Here is a 22295-nt window from a genome sequence, read left to right as displayed (position 1 = left end):
TTAGCTTTAAAAATGCCTTTGCAGCAGATTCCAAACTAGTGTTTGACTATCTGAGGCCTGTGGGAACATGTGAAATTAACCCTCAAAACCATTTTATCATACATTTGCCAAAATTAATTTATGACTAACAAAATCTGTGGTTTTCTGTGGTTTAACTTGTGTAACTTTTTGTAAGATAGATACCTTTTTTATCATCATCCTGCTGACCTGTTGAACACTTTCCGGTCTTGGCTCAACGAGTCTTTGTTATTACGAACGGCATAATAAAATGAGAACACTCTTAGAATATGAGAGTCAGAAAATCGACTTGTTTGGGGTTCTGTTTAATCTGGGCCCGTTTAGTCTACTTTACAAATATTATTATCATCAAATATTTTAAAAAATACTCATAAGGTCCAAAAGGTAAGGTGTGTAGAGAGCAAACAAAGTTCTTGATGCTGGGTTAGCTGCCTTAAATGTCATTACATGTTTACAGACGTTCCAAGCAAACATTCATTAAAAGCTTGCACGGTTTTGCATCCAGTTTCCCAGTTATATTAACATGGATTTGTTGTACTTTTTCCCCACACACGCATCATCATTTTAAACCTAGAGAAGTAAATATGTATGTAAATATAAATTAAATAAATGTATCATTTACACTTTTCTCAAGTAAATGAGTGGACTGAACCACCTCGAATAGCTTATTCCTCTCAGCATGGCTCGAGGTGTTCTGGCGTATTCTTTCACAAACATGCGTTTTTGGTTTTTTTTTCAGCTTGGCCACCATGTTTGCGTTCTGACGGAGCTGAATCTATCAAGCAGTGGCTTGATCTCTGGGGCTTAATCTCCAAGGAGACTCTGGAAACCAGGAAGCTTTATCAGTTTTGGGTTCTCATGCTTAATTCTTGAAATCTTGCTCGAGAGACAGGAAGCAAACGTTTATCGCTCGAGGATTATTCCTGTTTGCACTTCTGCAGAAATCTCAAAATTTAGAAAGCGTCTGCCTTTCTGTTTTGCGGTAGATTTCCTGATGTGGTTTACTCTGAATTTTGTAGTTGGGGTTAGGGAATCACTAGCAACATTCTTGTCCTCCTAAATTCATTATGGAGGGCTTTAGGGACAATACCATTCTCTCGTGAGTCAATTTCCTTGCAAGTATCTGAGTAAGTTTAACTTCTTCGTATAAGGAATTCAGTCGGGTATGCAAATCTGTTTTACATTTAAGAGACTCGGGGTAGAACCTTTTCTTGCCCCTTTAGCTCCTGGTGGCTCCTGGCGATTTCTCCTCTTCCTTGACCTACGAGCCACATGGCTCCCATCTCTGCCCCGGCATCACATGGCATTTTCCCTCGGTGCACATTTCCGTCCAAGTGTCCTCTTTGATGCACACCTCAGCTATATTCCATTGAAGCCCCCCCTAATGACCTCACCTGAACTCCATCACATCTGCAAAGACCCTCTTTGTGAATCAGGTCAGCACAGACAGGTAAGGATTTCAGCAAATCTTTTTGGAGGGCACAGTTCAACCCATAACATGCGGACGCTGACTTGGTTGGTCTCTCAGATCAATGATGGATCGGAAGTTGTCAGATCTCAGTGACCTCGGTGAGTAGCCGTTTCGTCAAAATACCCTGTTTGCTAAATGAAATACGCAGCGATTGAGCCAAACTCTTGTACTTAGACCCCCGAGTTCAGCTATGCGCTAATGTTCTGCAAGCAAGGTTTAATAATGAGCAACCATGCAGTTAGCCTGTGTGGAAACATTGAAAGTGCCTGATTTACTCTGCAAACCCCGTGCCCAAACTCAAGAGACTCCAGAAAGTCAAAACTACTTTCCCAGGTCCATGTGGACCCAACATTTCTTGCAAAAAAAAAAAAAAAAAAAAAAACAAACATTTCAGGAGGAATGCCATATTTGGCTAATTCTGGTACAAAACACCCATTGGAGGACATTTCTCAATGAGTTAAAAACTCTGCTTGTCTCTCTGTCTCTCTATTTCAGCAGCCTCCACAATGACCAGGTATAATACCGTCTGCGAGATTAAGGTTGTCCACAGTGGTCGTACTGATATTTTGGACAGAATAATCATTTGTTTGGGGGTATGCCCTGTATACACTAGTAGGTAGGTGGTAGGTAGCATTCCCAGCGTCTTGCCCGCTGCGCCCCCCACCCCCAGATGCCGTGAGCATCCTGTCCCTGAGCTGTGACCATCAAAAGTGGCCCCTTCTTACGACCGCCATGTAACAGATGCTACATCACGTAATTTCCATGAAATGGGCAGCGAGGATTGGGGCCGTTGGGATGTACTCAGAAATACTTACCGAATGGTTATGAGTTGCACAGACTCATTACATTTCCTACATTCTTGTGTTGCATTTGCTAAATGCTTTCAAAGGTCTTATTTGAAATACTAATGCAGAGTAGCTATGGAAAGGAAGCCTGGGGGCGCCTGGGTGGCGCAGTCGGTTAAGCGTCCGACTTCAGCCACGTCACGATCTCGCGGTCCGGGAGTTCGAGCCCCGTGTCAGCCTCTGGGCTGATGGCTCAGAGCCTGGAGCCTGTTTCCGATTCTGTGTCTCCCTCTCTCTCTGCCCCTCCCCCGTTCATGCTCTGTCTCTCTCTGTCCCAAAAATAAATTAACGTTGAAAAAAAAATTTAAAAAAAAAAGAAAGGAAGTCTGATTTCCAAGTGGGAGATGAGAAAACAGGCTGGCGGGGGAAGCTGGGTGTTGGGGGCTAGACCCGCGTTCTAATTTTCAATGTTGACGCATGTCTTCCTATGCTCAGTTTAAAACATTCCCAGGTACTGGTTCCTGAGCGATACTGGACCCTTGTAATTAGCTTTGGGCACCACACGTCGGCTCCCCAGGAGGCTTTCATGAATAGGAGGTGACGGGGATATTTTGGTTGTTTGTGTGGGAAAGACAAGGGAGGCAGGCAGTGAACCAAGTTCTTTGTGTGGCTCTGTCCTTCTTCCAGCACTGCACAGCTTTGTAAATTTTCTTTAGAGGGGATGGGAGCGGTCTTGCAAAGCAGTCCCCATCCACGGCTCTTAGTTCTCTCTGCATCTGTCCAAACCCTTAGGTCCACCCACAAGCCCGAGTTGTAACACTGATGTGTTCTTTGACCTGTTTTTTGCATTTTATAAACTTGGAACCTCACCAAATATGCCTGGTTTGTTTTTTGTTTTTTGTTTTTTTTGGTTAAGTGGATTTTCTGATTCTGTGTGTAAGATTCTACTCATGTTGTCTTACGCATTTGGGTATTTATTCAATGCATTTGAATATGCATTTGAAGTTCCAGTATATGACTTTACCTCTATTTTTTTCTATTCTAAAATTGATGAGTAATATTATTTCTGGTGTCTTGTTTCTCAGGGCACTTTTTGTTAAGTGTCTGTATGTACTTCCGGCGGGTAAATAGGTATATAAACAGTGGGATTGCTACATCATACCAGGTAACGCAAGATTTATTAAGTGGCTGCACAGTGGTATATATATTCAACTGGTTGTATAACAAAGTTGTAGTTTACCTACAGCATCATTAGCACTTGGTATTTCCTGCCACTTTATTCCTAGATTTTGGTAAGGGTATAGTAGTATCATATTGGGTTTTTAATACCGTTATTTTGATGACAAGTAATGTGAGAACCTGTTCATATTGGTGTTGGCATTTGAGTGGTGCACTTATGTTGGAATGTCTGTGTTTTTATGGAGTTTTACTAGGAGTGATAGATGAATCAATGAATGGCTGGATAGAGAGATAGGTATGATGGCTGGATGGATAGATGGATGGATTGATGGATAGATAGATAGGATGGATGGATGGATGGAGAGAGAGAGAGAGAGAGAGATAGATATGATGGATGGACGGATAGATAGATAGATAGATAGATAGATAGATAGATAGATAATAGACAGACAGACATAGAAATAGATGGATGGTTGAAGGGATGGATGGGTGGGTGGATGGATGGATGGATGGATAGAGATAGATAGATAGATAGATAGATAGATAGATAGATAGATAGATAGATAGACAGACATAGAAATGGATGGTTGGAGGGATGGATGGGTGGGTGGATGGATAGATGGATGTATGGATGGATAGATAGATAGGATGGATGGATGGAGAGAGAGAGAGAGAGGTATGATGGATGGACGGATAGATAGGTAGATAGATAGATAGATAGATAGATAGATAGATAGATAATAGACAGACAGACATAGAAATGGATGGTTGGAGGGATGGATGGGTGGGTGGATGGATGGATGGATGGATGGATAGAGATAGATAGATAGATAGATAGATAGATAGATAGATAGATAGACAGACATAGAAATAGATGGATGGTTGGAGGGATGGATGGGTGGGTGGATGGATAGATGGATGTATGGACAGACAGACAGAGATAGATGGATGGATGGATGGATAGATAGATAAATAGAATTCTTTCTTGGCTACATTTATTAAACTTCTATATTTTCCCACTTACATTGTCAATCTTGTGATGGTATCATTGATAGTAAAGGAGATTAATTTTATTGTGGTGCAATTCATTAACGTTTCCCTGCATGCTTAGCACGTTTGTGTCTTATTTTAACAATTTGGTTCAATCAATGTCATGAAGATATTTCCTCTTTTCTCCTATAAACATTGTATTGTTCATTTGTATATACCATACATCTAGAATGAATTTATCTAAATTGTGTTAAATCGTAGCAATTTACATAAATGATGTTAAATCTTAGTAAAGGTGCACATTCCCCACCATTCATTGTTCAGACCACATTCCTGTCTGCGCTTTACTGTCAAACTTGTCATAGGTCAGGTGACTGCATACGTAGTATCTCTGTCAGGGCTCCCTTCATCCTGTTCGATTAGTCAATCAATTACTTTTTGTCTGTGGCAGTAAAACCCCACTGAATTCTAATAACTTAGAGATATCTACGCGCTGTCCTGAAGTTTCAAGGTATCTTTTAGGTATGCATTTTCCTTCGTATCTCCGTGTGAGTTTTGTAATCAGTTTGTCAATATGTAAACTGGTGAGATTTTTATAGCAATCGGGCTAAATCTGTAAATTAGGATAGAAACAGTATCCTGATTCATGAACAGGATGTACTCCTCCATTAAGTAAGTTTTCATGTTTTTATAATAATGTTTGGCAGTTTATAGTGTCCGTACCTACTATATCTCATTACATTTATTTGGAAATATTTGATATTTTGATGTTTTAACTGTCCCATTTTGTAATGTGTTTTTATTTGCTCTTCTGGCCTATGGGAATAGATGTTTTCATTCTTTGAATCCAGACACGTTCCTAATTTGAGTTTCTATTTCTGATAGCATATCTGTAGATCCTATGAAATTTTCTATGTAGATGACCTTGACTTCTATGAATAATATATCTCATTTAAAATAATATATGTGCATATATGTATCCTGAGTAATGTGTTTATGCATTCAACATTTGCTTTAAAAACATAAAACATAAAATTATAAACATAAATCTCCAGTACAGTGATAAATAGAAATGAAAAAAATTATAATAACAGATATATCCTTGTCTCCTGCCAGATATTTTTGGAAAAGCTTCAATAATAAATTATTAAGAATAATTTCAGGGGCACTTGACTGACTCAGTCGGTTAAGCGGTAGAATCTTGATTTCAGCTCATGGCATGATCTTGCGGTTCCCGAGATCGAGACCTGTGTGGGGCTCTGCGCTGACAGTGAGTGAAGCCTGTGTTTGATTCTCTCTCTCCCCATCTCTCATCCACTCCCCTGATCACACTCCTACTCTCTCAAAATAATTAAACTTAAGGGGCATCTGGTGGCTCAGCCAGATAAGCGTCCGACTTCGGCTCAGGTCATGATCTCGCGGTCCGTGAGTGCGAGCCCCCCGCGTCGGGCTCTGTGTTGGCAGCTCGGAGCCTGGAGCTTGCTTCGGATTCTGTGTCTCCGGCTCTCTCTGCCCCTCCCCCACTTGTGCTCTGTCTCTCTCTGTCTCTCAAAAATAAATAAATGTAAAAAATATTTTTTAAATAAACTTAAAAACATTTTTTAAATATATTTTCAGCCATACAGGTATTGGAAATAACCTTTGTCTGATGAGAAAAATTTCTCAAAAGCACAGTTAAGAGTTTATTTAAAAATCAGTAATGGCTGTTACCAAGTGCTGAATCTATTAAAAACATCACATAATCTTTATTCCTGTGTTGTTGGTGTTGAGGATCTTAAAGGGTTAAATTCACCTTGCATTTCTAGGACAAGGCCTACTTAAACACATACTGCTTGCATATGCCCCTGGGTTCAGTTTGCTCATATTTTATATATAATATTTGCCTCTGTGTGCATGAGGGAAATTATATTAGTGCCGTTTTCAAATTTGGATAATACGATCCTCATAAAATAAGTGGGGATTTTTTTTTCTCGCTCTGTCTTCTATGCAAGAGTTTGTTAATGTTGTTCAAGAATTCACCATATATCCGTTGTATCCACTGGGGCGCCTGGGTGGCTCAGTCAGTCAAGCGCCCAACTTTGGCTCAGTTCATGATCTCACAGTCCCTGGGTTCGAGTCCCGCGTCGGGCTCTCTGCCGACAGCTCAGAGACTGGAGTCTGCTTGGGAGTCTGTGGCTCCCTCTCTCTCTGCCCCTGCCCAGCTCACACTCTGTATCTCAAAAATGAATAAACGTTACAAAAACAATTTTAGAAACAGTGAGTAACTTAAACATTCATAGGGATTCCCAGGTTTCTATTCCTGAATTGTCCAGTTTTGTCATTTGTAAACGAATGTGTCTGTAGCACCTAAATTTGGAATTAAATGAGCATAAATTTGCACATAGTATTCTTTTAAAACACCTTTACAGATTTTTGTTCTATTTCTTTTTGATTTTAATTTCAGTATAATTCACACACAGTGCTGTATTAATTTCAGGGCCCTTTAATATACCCTTAATGTTAGCAATATGTGTGATGATGTCACCTTTGGTAGTTCTTTTGGTGATGGTGTCCCCTGTTCTATCCTCTGAGAGCGTCACGAGACGTGTATAAATTATATGACTCTTTGCGAAGAAATAATTCACGGCACCCTTGATTCTTTGTGTTTATTTTACCATTTTATTTTTATGTGGTTAATGTTTCTGAGCTATAATATTTATTCTTCCTTTTGCATTCTTGGGTCTATCGCCACTGTCTTGTCGTGGGTTTTTATCTTGGATTTTGTTTTGCTGTGCCGCACGCATGAGAAAGAAAACTCAAAAATTGTTGACCAACCTTTGTTTTTCTGAGCAAGGTCCCAGCACCTGTATATTTTGAGCAAATTCCGTTTGAATTCCATCATGCCTGCTTTTACACATTGCATTTTCATCGCTAGGCAGGTCATGTTTTCCCCCAATTTACGTTGTAATTTCTTGTCTGACCGATACCTTATTTGGAAATGCATTGCTTCATTTTCAAATAATTGGGAATTTAGTGTTTATTTTCTTGCCATTGATGCGCAACCTGATTTCACTGAGAGCAGAGAGTGTTTGCCATAAAACTCAGTCCTTAGACTTCACTTGTATTGCAGCAGATTTATACAATCAGGCGGGTGTTCAAAGTGTATTTAAAAGAAAGTGCACTGTGCGTTTTTGTTTCTATCAGTCTGACCACGTTTATGAATATATTGTTGAAGTCATCTTTACCCTCAGTGCTTTTCTCCTGAATCTGTATTAGTTTCTGTGATTTGTGTTTTAAAATTACCCACCGTGATTTTGGATATTTTTATCGTTTCCTTTCTTTTCTGTCCATTTGTGTTTTTCAGTGCTGTGTCATTTACATGCATATGAATTTCAGATGGTGACATCTTTACTGCATAGGTAATTTTTCTTTATAAAATCTCCTTATTCTTCACAATTCTGCCTTCAAGTCTGTGTAGTCTGACATTTAGAACAATTATACCAAGCTGCCTTGCTTTATTTTCGCCTGGGTTAACAATTTCTTTTTTGTACGTAAAATATTTTGCTACCTTTCTACTTAAGACATTGCTGTACTAATCAGCATATAATTGGATCTTGCTTTTTAATGTAGTCTGAAAATAGTTTTCTTTTAATAGACGTTATAATATTCAGACCATTAACATCTAGTGTAACTGATATATTTAAACTGAACATACTCTATTAATTGCTTTTTATGCCTATTCTATGTTCCTTTTAAGGAAGATCGTCAGTCTATATTTATATTTTTCCAGCTATCCATTAGCTTGTTACAGAGCATTTCACTATCCCTTACTTAGGTATTCTTCAGGTTAAAACATGCTTCCTTTACTTAGTGAGGCTGATATAAATGAGTCATTCTCCCCTTTTCCTAATTGAGATGTGATTCACAAGCTGTGAAAGTCACTGTTTTACAATGTACAATTTGGTAACCTTTAGTATATTCATAAGATGTCAGTATGGCACCACTGTCCTGTTCTGGGTCATTTGCAAGACCCCAGGCAGACTCCCCATAACTGTTAGCCCTTCAATGACCATTCACCTTCCTCCCAGCCTCTGGGAGCCATAAATCTACTTTCTGTCCCTATGGATATCCCTCTTGTAGACATTTCTTATACCCAGTATCCCATAATATGTGGTCTTGGGAACTTTCTTGGGGTGGGTACGTTCATTTCCTTGGCGTTCAATTTCTCATTTGTAGGGTAACTGTCTCCTACTGATTCTGAGCTCCGGGAGCCTTAAGAGGAGCACTGCATGAAGCAAAGGTGTTGGGAATGTTTGGGAATCATAGACTTCTGTTTTAAAATATAGATTATTTTACAGGAGCACCTGGCCAGCTCAGTCAGTAGAGCATGTGACTCTTGATCTTGTGATTGTGAGTTTGAGCCCCACGTTGGGTGTAGACATTACTTAAAAATAAAATCTTTAAGGGGTGCCTGGGTGGCTCAGTCGGTTAAGCGTCTGACTCTTGATTTCGGCTCAGGTCATGATCTCACGGTTCGTGGGATCGAGCCCCGTGTCGGGCTCTGCACTGATAGCTCGGAACCTGCTTGGGATTCTCTCTCTCCTTCTCCGTCTGCCCGTCCCATGCTCTCTGTCTCTCTGTCTAAATATATACAATTAAAAGAAAATAAAATCTTTAAAACAAAATAAAGATAAAAATGGATAATTTTGCAAATGATCATTTTATATTTTCTAGAAATATTTACTTGGTATTGTCCGTAATGCCTAGGCTCTAAAACTTAAAGAAATAAGTCGATCAGACATGAGTATTGACATAGTTTTTCTTCAAACATGTTAGGTCAAATTTCTGGAATTAAGGAACTAAATCATTAGCCTCAATGGTACCCAATACATAGCCAGTAAAGTCCCAGAATTATAGATACAATCCTGAGAAAAACCCATAGTCCACAATACACATGCTTACATATCACATTAGTATGTCCCCCCTTTCTTCTTCATGAAATTCTATGAAGACCCACCAGTATGTACTTAACAGTTTGTATACGTATTTACGTGTGCACATATTCACATGAACATCTCTACGTGGGTTTTTTTTTTTAGTATTTTGATTAAGTAATGCTTAATATGTTTTATAAAAATGACATGAATGAAACTCATAACTCTGTGAGATACAAGTGACCCCTCTAAATGCCAAAAACTATAGATATAATTAAATGTAATTAATTGGGCACCACAATTAACATCCGTGATGGGCTTGGGGGGAACTTGGCCCCATCTTAAATGCACGTGCATCATCTACTTATTTCTACTTGGTACTTCAGTTATGAATCTCCACGTTGTTCAAAATAAAACAAAAGCGTGTTTGCGCTTTAACTTTTCATTTTGTTGGGTACCTTTTCTGTCTCTCTCTGGTATTAAGTAACTCCTTAACCCATCACTCAGGCATCAAGCTACTAAGGTGGTTTAATAAATATTATAATTTCCTTCATTAGAAATTATGTCACCTATCCTGGAGTTGACCTTGGTCCTTTCACTGTGAATATATTTAATTAAAACAATGAGTATTGCAGCTGATGTATATCTATATTTGATTAACCACTGTTATTCTTTCTTCCTATCTCTCTAATGAGGTGTCTCTCTTAGGGTGTCGACAAATGGTCTGCACTCTCTCATTAAAAAAGAATGCCCTGATTATAAATCAAGTCTCACTGAATGAGCTACGTTAAGCTGACTAGTGAAGTAAGGTCCCTGGGAGATCAATTAGGATATAATATAGACAATCGGGCTCAATAACTGGTCATGATTTATCGAACATGCACTCGAAATCGAAAGGGGCATGTGTGGTAATAATTAAATCTTTGAAGGTTGTTAATAATTCTTCATTTTCCTTTTGATTATGTCCTAAATAAAATTGTCCACTTAACTATGAGTTCATCAGCCTGCTTCTATCCTGAAAAGGCGTTTGTTTTTTATGTTTTTTGAAATCGTATTACTTATTTTGAGAGAAAAAGCGCAAGCAGGGGAGAGGCTGGGAGAGGGGGAGAGAGAGAATCCCACGCAGGCTCCGTGCCGGGAGCTCAGAGCCTGACATGGGGCTCAATCCCACAAACCATGAGATCATGACCTGAGCTGAAATCAAGTCGGACACTCAAATGACTGAGCCACTCAGGCACCCCTAAAGATTTTATTTTTGAGTAATCGCCACATGCAACATGGGGCTCAAACACACAACCTGGAGATTAAGACCCTCATGCTCTACCGACTGAGCCAGCCAGGTGCCCCATGCCCTACATATTTCCGTCATTCTTTGTAGACTGCTTAAAAGGTATCAGAACTCAGTGCTACTGGGAACATGCACAACAGCCCCAAGCGGAGATTAAAATCCCCTGGGGCGAGTGAGTCCACAAGGACACGGGTGCCGTGACTCAGAACAATCCTGGGAGCTTCGTGTGGCCACAGATGGGGAACACCCAGGGCACGCGGATGCCTCAAGAAGTTTCTCTTCAATGTAGTTTAGTCACCGTCACACAAAAACTACCGTCATAACCATCTTGAAGTATAACAGTTCGGTGGCACTAAGTGCAGTCATCATGTCGTGCAACTGTCCCACCATCCACGTCCAGAACATCCTCTCCTCCCAAACTGAATGTCTGTCCCCATTAAACACTAACTGCCCTTCCTCTCCTCTGAGGACACATCCCCTCGTGTGTTTGACTCCACCCCCTTTCTGAGCTCCTGAAACGTCTCCCGATTTCCACCTGCAGACGACGGGCGTCCCGTCGGTCCTCCATCCCTCCCGCGGCTGTCTTGCGGCTCAGCTCTGAGGCCTTGGTGCCGATGCCTCTGGTCTGCTGCTCTAGCTTTACCGGGTGCAATGGTGTCCCCCTAAATCCACACCCACCCGGAACATCAGAATGCCACCTCACTTGGGATCAGGGGCTTTGCAGATATCGTTAAAGATCTTGAGATGAAATCCTTGTAGATTTTACCTTGGGCGCCCAATCCGGTGACTGGTGTTCTTACGTGAAGAGGAGACAGAGACACACAGAGAAGCCGCGTGAAGATTGACACAGAGCCGGGAGGGACGTGGCCACAAGCCAGGGGACTCTTGGAGCCGCAGCAGCTGCAAGCGACAAGAAATATTTCATCGAAAGCCAAAGCAAGAGAACCTCTCAAACTAAAAGTTCCTAAAACACAGCATAACGCGGCAACGTAGGCGACTCGTCGTAATCACGTTTTACCTACATGGTGGGGGAAACCCTCCCGTATAGATGGGGATGTAACGCCGTCCGGCAGAGCCTGTGTTGTGCAAACCCTGGAAGGCATTCTGGGCTATGTGCTTTGCCTGTGCCCAGACTTTATCATCCTTGTCATGTGTACGGGTGCGTGTTTGGATCGAAAGGCGTGAGATTACCACCCCGTAGACTTTGTGTGCCATCCAGAGACTTCCTGGCCAGTTGAGCGCTAAACCCTTCAACTTCCCTGGGGAAGAATACGTCTCGCCACGGTAGGAATGAAGCTGTGGTAAAGGATGGCTCATCAGTGCTGGCTGGTTCCTTCAGTGGTGGTGCTTACCCTACAATGAAAGATTCGGAGAAAGCCAGACTGTCTTCTCAAAAATAATCGACACTTCTTATCTAAATAAAGACAACAAAACCCACATGATGGACAAAGCCCGGCGTCTTTCTGCCAAACCACTTAACCTCGTCAAGTCTATGTTTTTAAGAGTGTTAGACCTACAGACATCACATTGAAGCCAGGAATCTCCAAGGCCGAAGGCTCGTTCTTATTTTCATCATTCAGTTATCGTCAACAACAACCTGCTCTTAATATGCTATCTGCAGACAGACAGATGATGCCAGAAATAACCTGATCTGAAATCAGAGCTCATGCTTTATTCATCAGGTCTGGTTTATATTATTTCTGGCACTAACAGCAAAATTAGTGCACGGCTCCTTTGGAGAATAATTTAGGACTCATCGATTGCAAAGAATGCCTGATAGAACAGTATCTACCCGATGTACGCAGACAAGTTAGAGACTGGGGCTCTTGTCTACTCGCTCTGCTGAGTTAATAGAGAAGGAGGGAACACAATCTTGGTTCTTCCTCAGCGATGCCTAACCGCAGAGCCAGGTAGGTCATGATGATGTCAAAGAAAGCCCTGATCTACCCCATAACACCTTCACCATAACAATAATGCAGAAAGTGCAGGAAGGCACCAAGTGCCACCTAGGAATGCAGCAGAAAGGAAAGTCGAGTGGGCTCAGCATGTGCAGAGAAGCAAACCTGGTCTCAGAGGCCACATGGCCCAACCATTACTGTTGAACCCACTTGGGTTGGGAGTGAGCAAATCTACCTTCCTCTCCTGCCTCTGCTTCCCATCAGAATGGCAGTCTGGGATGTGGGTTGCATGCTCCAGCTCCCGGACGTACGTCTCCCACAGCACAGGTACCTCACGCATTGGAACACCTGGGCCACCTTGTTGTCACGGAAATCCCATCCCTTTTGGCTTCTTAGGTACTGTCCTTCTTTCTACCATTTTGTTTCATCTCCAAGTCCTTGGTTGTCTCCTTTCTGTGTTTTCAATTTGTTTTAGAGTCCTCTTCCAGACTTCCCTGCTAACAGCTCAAACGTATGATCTACACTAGCCCCCCTACACCTCCCAAATTCTGTCTTTGCTCAGTATTCATTGCACTGATTCAAGTTCATGTTTATCCAGCCAGTTCTCAGAGTGATGTCATGGCCGCCTTCTCCTTTTTTGTCCTCTCAGATTCAAACTTCTGATTATGCATTGTGTTTGTACATTGTTCTCTGTCCCCTCGATGATCATGCTCATTCTGTCCACTCCATTCTTTTAGCTTCAAATATTTGCAGTCTGTTTCCGTTTTCTAGAGCTACCGTAATGAAATACCACCAGCCGTGTGGCTTACGGCACTAGAAATATACCCTTTCCCAAGTCTGGAGGACAAAATCCAAATTCAGAGTGTTGCAGGGCTGTGCTCTCTCTGAAGGCCCTACAGGAGGATCCTTCCTTGCCTCTTCCAGCTTCTGGTGGCAGCTGGCTGTCCTGAGCTTGTGGCCACACCCCACCCACCTCTGACTCTGTCTCCACATGGCTTCTCCTCCGTGTCTGTATCTTCACATGAGGTTCTCCTCTCTCTGTGTCTGTCGCTCTGTTTCTTCTCTTCTTACAGGGACACCTGCCAGTTTGGATTAGGACCCACACTACACCTGTCTGACCTCACCTTAACTGACATCTTAATTATATGTTGCAGAGACCATATTTCCAAATAAGGTCACATTCCCAGCTCCTGGGGAGTAGGACTCCAACCTATATTTCTGAGGGGCACCATTCAGTCGATACTGTGGTTAAAATGCTAAATTAACTATGTTCCCTCCAACCTCAATATCGTCATTCAATACATGTCCAAGAGTTTTGTTTCTTAAAAACAAAAATGCTTACGCATTAAGTCACCTTACACCACCTCTCAGGACATATCACTGCTTCCTCTTGACTTACAAAGTTCGTTGAGATTGAGTGACATTATGCATTAAGCGTCTACAGCCTAATCACCGGCCCCACAACTGCATCACCTCCCTGTGATGTGCCACATTGTTTTGTCCTCGTTCCTGTCTCCAGGGTTCACTCCATCCTTTTTCTGTAATACCCTCCCTAGAGCAATCATGACTCCACTAAGGCCTGTGAACACTGTGGAACTTTCCACGTACCCTATTTTAGTATCTGTGTTTTAAGGAAAAGGAAAACTTGTTTGTTGACCCCATACCATGTATCAGACAGAAGTATAGATGCTTCACCACCAGTTTCTTGCTTAATCTTGGGAAATGCCTCTCAAACCAGAATTATCCTCCTTTCAAAAATGGAGGAAATAGGTCTCAGAGAGGCAAAGACACCCAAGGTCACAGGGCTCCAAATTGGCAGACTACCATTTCAACCTGATTGTGACCCCATTACTCATTCCACCTACCCAAGTCACCTCTCAAATTTGTGATCACGATGTCCCCTTGGTGCCAAGATAGCTTTATCTCTGGATTCCTATAGCTTATCACAGCCTTGAACTTTCCCAGGTGTAGATATAAAATGAGAAGGAAAATATAATTCCTCTGCCTGTTGAATTCTCTTTGAGTGCAGGACCTTATCTGTGTTCAGGCTTAAATAATGCTATAAAACAGTTCACCAAAAGTAGAGCCAGTGCACCTGGGTGGCTCACTCAGTTAAGCGTCCGACTTCGGTTCAGGTCGTGATCTGGTGGTTTGGGAGTTCGGTCCCAGCATTGGGCTCTGTGCTGACAGCTTGGAGACTGGAGCCTGCTTCAGATTCTGTGTCTCCCTCTCTCTCTCTCTCCCCCTCCCCTGCTCATGCTTTCTCGATCTCTCTCTCACAAATATAAATAGACATTAAAAAAAAGAAAAAGAAAAGGTAGAGTCATTGGTTCATTGAAGACCAATTCCCAGGCATAAAAGTCTGAACCACAATGTGGATACCTGCACCCTATCCACAATGATAAAACCAGATTTTACTCCCGGTTTTCAAGTTGTGCATCATCCTCTTTGCTTTGACAGAGACATGCCAGAACCCAAAAACTGTGGTAAATCTGAAGACAAATGTTGCAGAGTCAGCATTCAACCCAGGCACAGCTTAATCAGTATGCCTGACTTAATCAAGGCATTTCCACATGGGAGCACTTTTAGTATTTATTATACCCCAATTAAAACGGTTTTCCTTTCTGACAAGTTCTGAGCCGTGTGCTAATCACCTTGCCTGGATAAACTTGACATGAGAGGAGATTTTGTTTTTAGTTTAAACTTTGGGACATACTGAATCTTACTTCAATTGGGTGTTTGAAGCAGGTTTTGCAGCAAAACAAAAGTATTTCATTGAGTGATTTGAGTGCTTACATTCAAATAAGATTTTTTTTTCTGCTTTGGCAAGTGTCTTCTCATGCATTCATTCATTTTCTCATATATATGTGAGTCTGTGTCTATTCACTTATTTGCACGATGCGTGATGTTCTCTTTGCTCTTTTCATGGATCTGTATAAGAAACCATTAGGCAATACCAAATTTGTTTGGAAAAGCAGTAAGTCCAGATACACATCTTCACCAGCTCAGATTCCCCAAAAACTAGGTATGCCCATCTGACCCTCTCCCTAATCCTGATTAAAACCACTTCTAGAACTGGAATTGATCAAATTCCAGTGGAATTAAACTGAATTCTACTTGTAGAACTGGAATAGATCAAAATGAATGCACATTTTAAATTGTGGTGGGTGTTGCAGCATCGCTTTGCTGATGTTACAATGATTTACAGTTTCACCAATTATGTAGAAAGTGTTTCTCCGTTCTCTCATCAATTTGGTGAGTGTTGTCAAACTTTGTCATCTTCTCCAATCTAATGAGCACATGTTTTAATTTTAATTTACATTTCTCTTAATATAAGATTAACATATCTTCTTAAATCAAATAACATTTGGTGAATGATCTATTTGTGCATGTTACCCATGTTTTACTTTTTTTTTTTTAAGTTTACTTATTTATTTTGAGAGAGAGAGAGAGTGTGTGAGTGCGGGACAGGCTGCGAGAGGGAGGGAGAGAATCCCAAGCAGGCTGTTCAATGTCAGCACAGAGCCCGATGTGGGACTTGAACTCACAAACCGTGAGATCATGACCTGAGCTGAAACCAAGAGTGGGACGCTTAACTGACTGAGCCACTCAGGTGCCCCACCCATGTTTCTCAATTGGACTTGTTACTAATTTATATGTGTATATCTTAAGTACACGTTATATTTATTTTATACACTAAAATAGTTTTACTTATTTTTATTTCTTTTTTTTACTTATTTTTATATCTTTTGGTTTTGCTTATGGTATTTCCCCGAGCAGTGCATTAAATGTACTCTAGTATACCCATCTTTTATTTTTTTTATTTTTTTATTTATTTATTAATTTTTAAAAAATTTTTTTTTAATTTTTTTTTTAACATTTATTTATTTTTGAGACAGAGAGAGACAGAGCAAGAACAGGGGAGGGGCAGAGAGAGAGGGAGACCCAGAATTTGAAACAGGCTCCAGGCTCTGAGCTGTCAGCACAGAGCCCGACACGGGGCTCGAACTCACAGACCGTGAGATCATGACCTGAGCCGAAGTCGGACGCTTAACCGACCGAGCCACCCAGGCGCCCCTACCCATCTTTTATTAAAAAATTTTTTAATATTTATTTTTAAGAGAGAGACTGAGCACGAGTTGGGGAGGGGCAGAGAGAGAGGGAGACACAGAATCTGAAACAGGCTCCAGGCTGACAGAGCCTGGAGTGGGGCTGGAACTCATGAACCGCGAGATCATGACCTGAGCTGAAGTCAGACACTTAACTGACTGAGCCACCCAGGTGCCCCTATTATACCCAACTTTTAAAGAAATTTATTCCTGTGCTATGAAATCACTTATCACTCTGAGATTATTTAAACAAAAGTTTTTCTTGTACTGTATTATTTTCCTATTTCCTTTGAAATATGTGATCCATAGGATTTATCTGTTGACTGACAGATAGAGTGTTGATAAGAATCACCTTTTTGTTTCCCCAAGTGGTTATTCCTTTACCTTTATATACATCCAAATATGAAGGAGTCCATTATGTATTAACTCGTTTTATACTTTGATAGGAATTTCTAGATGCTCTATTTTATGCAAAATGTCTACCAAACCGTATGTAACAAAAGCCAACCCATTAATTAGGCTTTATATCAAGTTTTGTTTACTCTTATTTTTTATTTGTTTTCAATGTTTATTTATTAGAGCACAAGTCCCCACCTGAGCATAGAGAGGGAAAGGGAGAGAGAGAATCCCAAGCCGACTCCACACTCAGCACGGGGCCTGACAGGGGGCTCAATCTCACGACCCCAAGATCACAACCTGAGGTGATATCAAGAGTCGGACGCTTAACCAACTGAGTCACTGCGTGCCCCACATTTTACTTTTAAAGTATTATATTTGAGAAAATTTTGGAAAGGCAGTCATATAGAAGAGTCTTGGAAAATGCAAAACTGATAGGCAGAGATGGTTCCCAGTGACATTTTAGTTGTATTTATTTCCTGCACACGCTTCAGGTGCATGAAAATGTTGACGTATGTATGTAATCTATTTGAATATTTTATTCCCCCACATTAGTCTAATGATCTTGAGATCATATCTTCCTGATCACATGGCTAATACTATTAATGTACAATTTACGTCAAATGGAGAGCCTTATTTTTATTTTTTTCACGTTATATTTACAAATAATATCTTCACGCCAATTTCATTTGTGGGATCTATCACAGTCTTATACTAGGCTACAGCTAGTCATATCATCTGACCAAAATTTTTATTTTACTTTGTTCCAGAGGACTCTTATATCATCGGAGGTATGTCTTCATTACGATTTTCAGAGTCTTGGGGCGCCTGGGTGGCTCAGTTGGTTAGGCAACCTACTTTGGCTCAGGCCATGATCTCACAGTTTGTGGGTTCAAGCCCTGCGTCAGGCTCTGCGCTGACATCTCAGAGCCTGGAGCCTGCTTCGGATTCTGTGTCTCCCCCTCTCTCTACCCCTCCCCTGCTCACGCTCTGTGTCTCTCTGTCTCTCAATAATAAATAAACATTTAAAAAAAATTAAAAATAAAAAAAAGATTTTCAGAGTCTTGGCCCAGCACCATCTGGCTTGGTGCTTTTGGTGAGGGCGGTCCTTCTGTCCTGGGTTTAATGTTACCAGACGTCCATGGTTTATAAAAGTTCATACTTCGCTTTGAATGAATTTCATCCTGACTTTCAATAATCCCCAGTGTAAGTGAGTACCTAAAATGACTTTATTCATAAATGTTGCTAACATTTGAATTTATACTAAATTTGGAAGCGATCTTTTTTTTTCTACTGTATGAATATTTTGCATATATCAGTGAGCATTCAGAAATCATGTGTGCCTCCCTCCCTCCCTTTTTTTCTGTGAGTGCAAGAACATAATTTTTCCCTCCTCCCTTGTTCTGCAATACATGTTATCGTCCATTCATTTACTCCGCAACAAAGTTTTGCTATGCATGTAAATAGAGTCATGGAAAGCTGCATGCTGAATGCAGAGTGAGGACACGTGGATTTTAATCCCAAGATGTTCCTGCTGTGAGGTTTCGTACTCTTAACCCCATAGATGGGGTACGTGATTCCCCATCTATGAAGCACATTTACTCGCGTGCAATAATGGGAACCACTTAGGGCCACTCTCCTTTTGCGAGTGCCTGTCCACAGCGTAACAGAGACTGGCTATCTATACTGGCTGGAATGCAACGCTGAATGGGCATCTGGTTGGAAATTTTATCATTGCTATGTGACTTCTGTCTCAGCGTTCTTAAATCTGCGACAGCATTTCTCAAGAACGCTATTTATCCAGCGCAGGGAGCCGCAAGCTGTCCTTGGTTGCCATGGCATCTTCACTTTGGCCCCGCTATCAGGCAAACGACCTTCAAGAACTGTCCAGTGTCATGAAGAATCCTACATGAGTGAAAGCAAACCCCTTCCTTCCTTTAACCTACAAGATACGAGAGCTTTTTTTTTTTTTTTTTTGGCTTTTGTTGTTGTTGTTGTTGTTGTTGCATTTATCTGCGAGGAAAGAATACAATTAAATTTGAATGCGTTTGCTAGACTTGCAGGTGCCTTTTGACCTTCACGATTGCTTGATGATCCTTATTTCACACCTACCAACAGAAAGCTCGGAATGATTTTTTATGCCTTGTGACTGAATGTCAGGGAGCACAGCTGTCTGGATCACTATGCCCTTAGTAATCACCAGCATCACATGTGTCTTTTTCATGTTGATTCAACAAGTATTTACGGGGTGCCAGCTTGTGTGACAGGTTCCTCCAGCTGCCTAGGTTTCCTGATGAGCACAACAGATGTGATATCCAGGAGATTACATTTTTCTCTTTTCCTGTTAACTTTTCTTGCCCTCTCCTTCTCTTTATCTTCCCTCCGTTGGCCATCTCACCAGGTATCGGGTCTTTCGGTGGCATTTCCACGTCACCGTCTCCCCCACTTGCTTTTCTTGACTAGAACACTCTCCTCAACTCATAGCAGTAAACCCAGCCATCTCCTTCATGTCTCTGGTTGCTTAGCGGACATCCCACACTCACCTTCTAACCTGCTGTTTCCATGTTTCCATGCTTCTCCATTCCATCATTTCAGATGCTCTCAAAGTCTTTGCTCATCTCCTATTTTCTTTTCCCCACTACATCAGTTATTCACACCTTCAAGGCATGTGCAGGACGCAACCTCTCATGCTTTACTTTGGTAGAACCATCCATGGATTTCTACTTGTTTCATGGAACAGCGTAACTGGCCTCTCTCTCTTCACTCTGACCTCTTTTTATTCTCAACACGGTGGCCTGTGTTCCTCTTGGGAAAACATGAGCCGTCTGTGTTCCTCCTGTCAGCATGCCTCAGGGATTCACGTCTTTTCTTCGGGAGTAATAGCCAAAGTTGCCCGAATGACTACAGTTCTGACGTAATCTGGCCCCTTCGGTCTATGAACCCCACTTGCATGTGAAAGTGTCACTTCTGAGCACCGACCTCTACTTGGTCAGCTGCACGGACCTCCATGCTGTTGCCCCAATATGCCTGGAAGATTGGCACCTCCCAGATTAGTCTCCACTAGTCCTCCTCCCTGAAACATCACCCCTCTCAAACGGAACCATACTCAGCCCTCTCACTGCTTCTAAACCCTGCTCAAACCCTACATCTTTGAGAGACCTGCCCTGATCATCTAGTTTTAAAATCTGACACCTCCCCACCTTTACATTTCTGATCATTCATAGCCTGCACTGTCTTCTTTATTTTTTCCATAGCTCTTATGTCCTCCTAAAATACTAAGTCGTGGGGCGCCTGGGTGGCGCAGTCGGTTAAGCGTCCGACTTCAGCCACGTCACGATCTCACGGTCCGTGAGTTCGAGCCCCGCGTCGGGCTCTGGGCTGATGGCTCAGAGCCTGGAGCCTGTTTCCGATTCTGTGTCTCCCTCTCTCTCTGCCCCTCCCCCGTTCATGCTCTGTCTCTCTCTGTCCCAAAAATAAATAAACGTTGAAAAAAAAATTTTTTTTAAATACTAAGTCGTGTATTTGTTACGCTCTTGTGGGTCTACTAACTCAAGTAGTTTCCATAAATGTACAGGTCTTTGTCATCTTGCTCCCCCAAAATGCATCCGTAAAGATCCCATTTAATCTTTAAATGTTATTGAATTAATGAGAGATTTAATTGAAGAGCATTCAATTTAGGCAAACTTCCAGGACAGATAATGATAAAGTCCTTCCCTGCCGTGGTAGCGTTTGCTGTCCAGGAACCAGCGACTTAAAGCAAACAATTTACTCGGGAACAGATAACTTACCTATTCTTGTAAAGATGAACTTTAAAAAGATAAAACATATCTCTGCTAAAAGGCAAAGGCTGTTTACTCAGTACAGTTAAGTCAAATACTCTTATAAAAATTAACTTGAAAATGTTAAACAGACTTCATACATTTTTGTATAAACAGAAAACCTAATATGGGGTAGTCATTGTGATTTTCCAGTGGGTACCTACCTCAAAAATATATTCAATGAGAATCTTTTCACTTTCTTTATACACGTTGAGGACAGCTTTTGTGAGTGATATGTGCTTTCAGTACGTATTCCTGCTACAAAAGAGCTTGACTCTTTTTTTTTTTTTTTTACAGTTCATGTATTTATTTTGAGAGAGAGCAAGCATGAGTAGGGGACGGGCAGAGACAGAGGAAGAGAGAATCCTAAGCAGGCTGTGCACACTCACAGCAGAGCCTGAAGCCTGACTTGGGGCTCAAACTCACAAACCGTGATACCATGACCTGAGCCGAAATCAAGAGTCGGGCGCTCAACTGACCGAGCCACCCAGGCGCCCCAAGCTTGTCTTTTTGCTGAATACTGCCTTTTGGTGAAAAGATGTTCTGTAATGTAGTCTTCTGTAATCTATATTTTTATCTATGTTTGCTATCTCCTTCTTTGGAGTAGCAAATTATATTTACATGTGTGCTACTGGTAAAAGGTATGCCTTGAGCCAAATTATGTAGCAAATTTATAATATGCATATATATATCCTCGATTTATACCATGCATATATATCCTAGATTTATATTATATATAAATATATCTTTTATATAAATTTTATACAGATTTAACCAGGAGATATATGTCTCCTAGATAAATATGCCAAAAAGAAAATTGGTTTAACATTAAAATAAGAAAAATTAATCCAAGATGAAAAGAATTCATACAGATAAAGAGGAATACTTTATGGTGGTTCATGGAAAACTTAGGAATAGTTGGAAGAGTTATAGTTTTAAAGCTCAAATAATTACAAGAAGAAATTCAAAATTTACAGTAACACACACCAATAGGTCAAAGACTAAGGGCATAGGGAAATTAACAAGCATAATAAATCAGCATAACACAAGGATAATTTTTTGTTCTAAACACATGTATGACATCAACAGGCCATGGTCTGTTTTACAGTGACTTTTAATATATTCACGTTATGCATATCGGGTTTACTAAACCTAACATAATAAAATAGTACACTTGATCTTAGCCAAAAGGCTGAGAAGCGATAACATAATAAAATAGTAAATGAAAAACCCAATCTACCTGAACACTATCTTATTTGGATTCTAAAACTGTACTTTTAAACACTCAATAATTTAAGGTGGAAATCAAAAGAGGACATCAAAAGGAGTCTACATCAAAGGATGTGACATATATACATCAAAATGTAATCTTTAGACCCCAAAAAGATTTTCTTTTTTAAAAAAATTTTTTAATGTTTATTTATTTTTGA

At 40.9% G+C, this 22295-nt stretch overlaps 1 pseudogene; it reads right to left on the bottom strand.

Moving 5' to 3' along the window:
• Positions 1-21894: 21894 nt before the first annotated feature.
• LOC115508002 lies at positions 21895-22069 on the bottom strand (annotated as a pseudogene).
• Between the last annotated feature and the right edge of the window lie 226 nt (positions 22070-22295).

This window comes from Lynx canadensis, chromosome X (genome assembly GCF_007474595.2).
Source record: "Lynx canadensis isolate LIC74 chromosome X, mLynCan4.pri.v2, whole genome shotgun sequence".
Classification (NCBI taxonomy): Eukaryota; Metazoa; Chordata; class Mammalia; order Carnivora; family Felidae; genus Lynx; species Lynx canadensis.
Note: the sequence above shows the minus strand (reverse complement) of the source record. Positions and strands in the feature narration are given on the sequence as shown.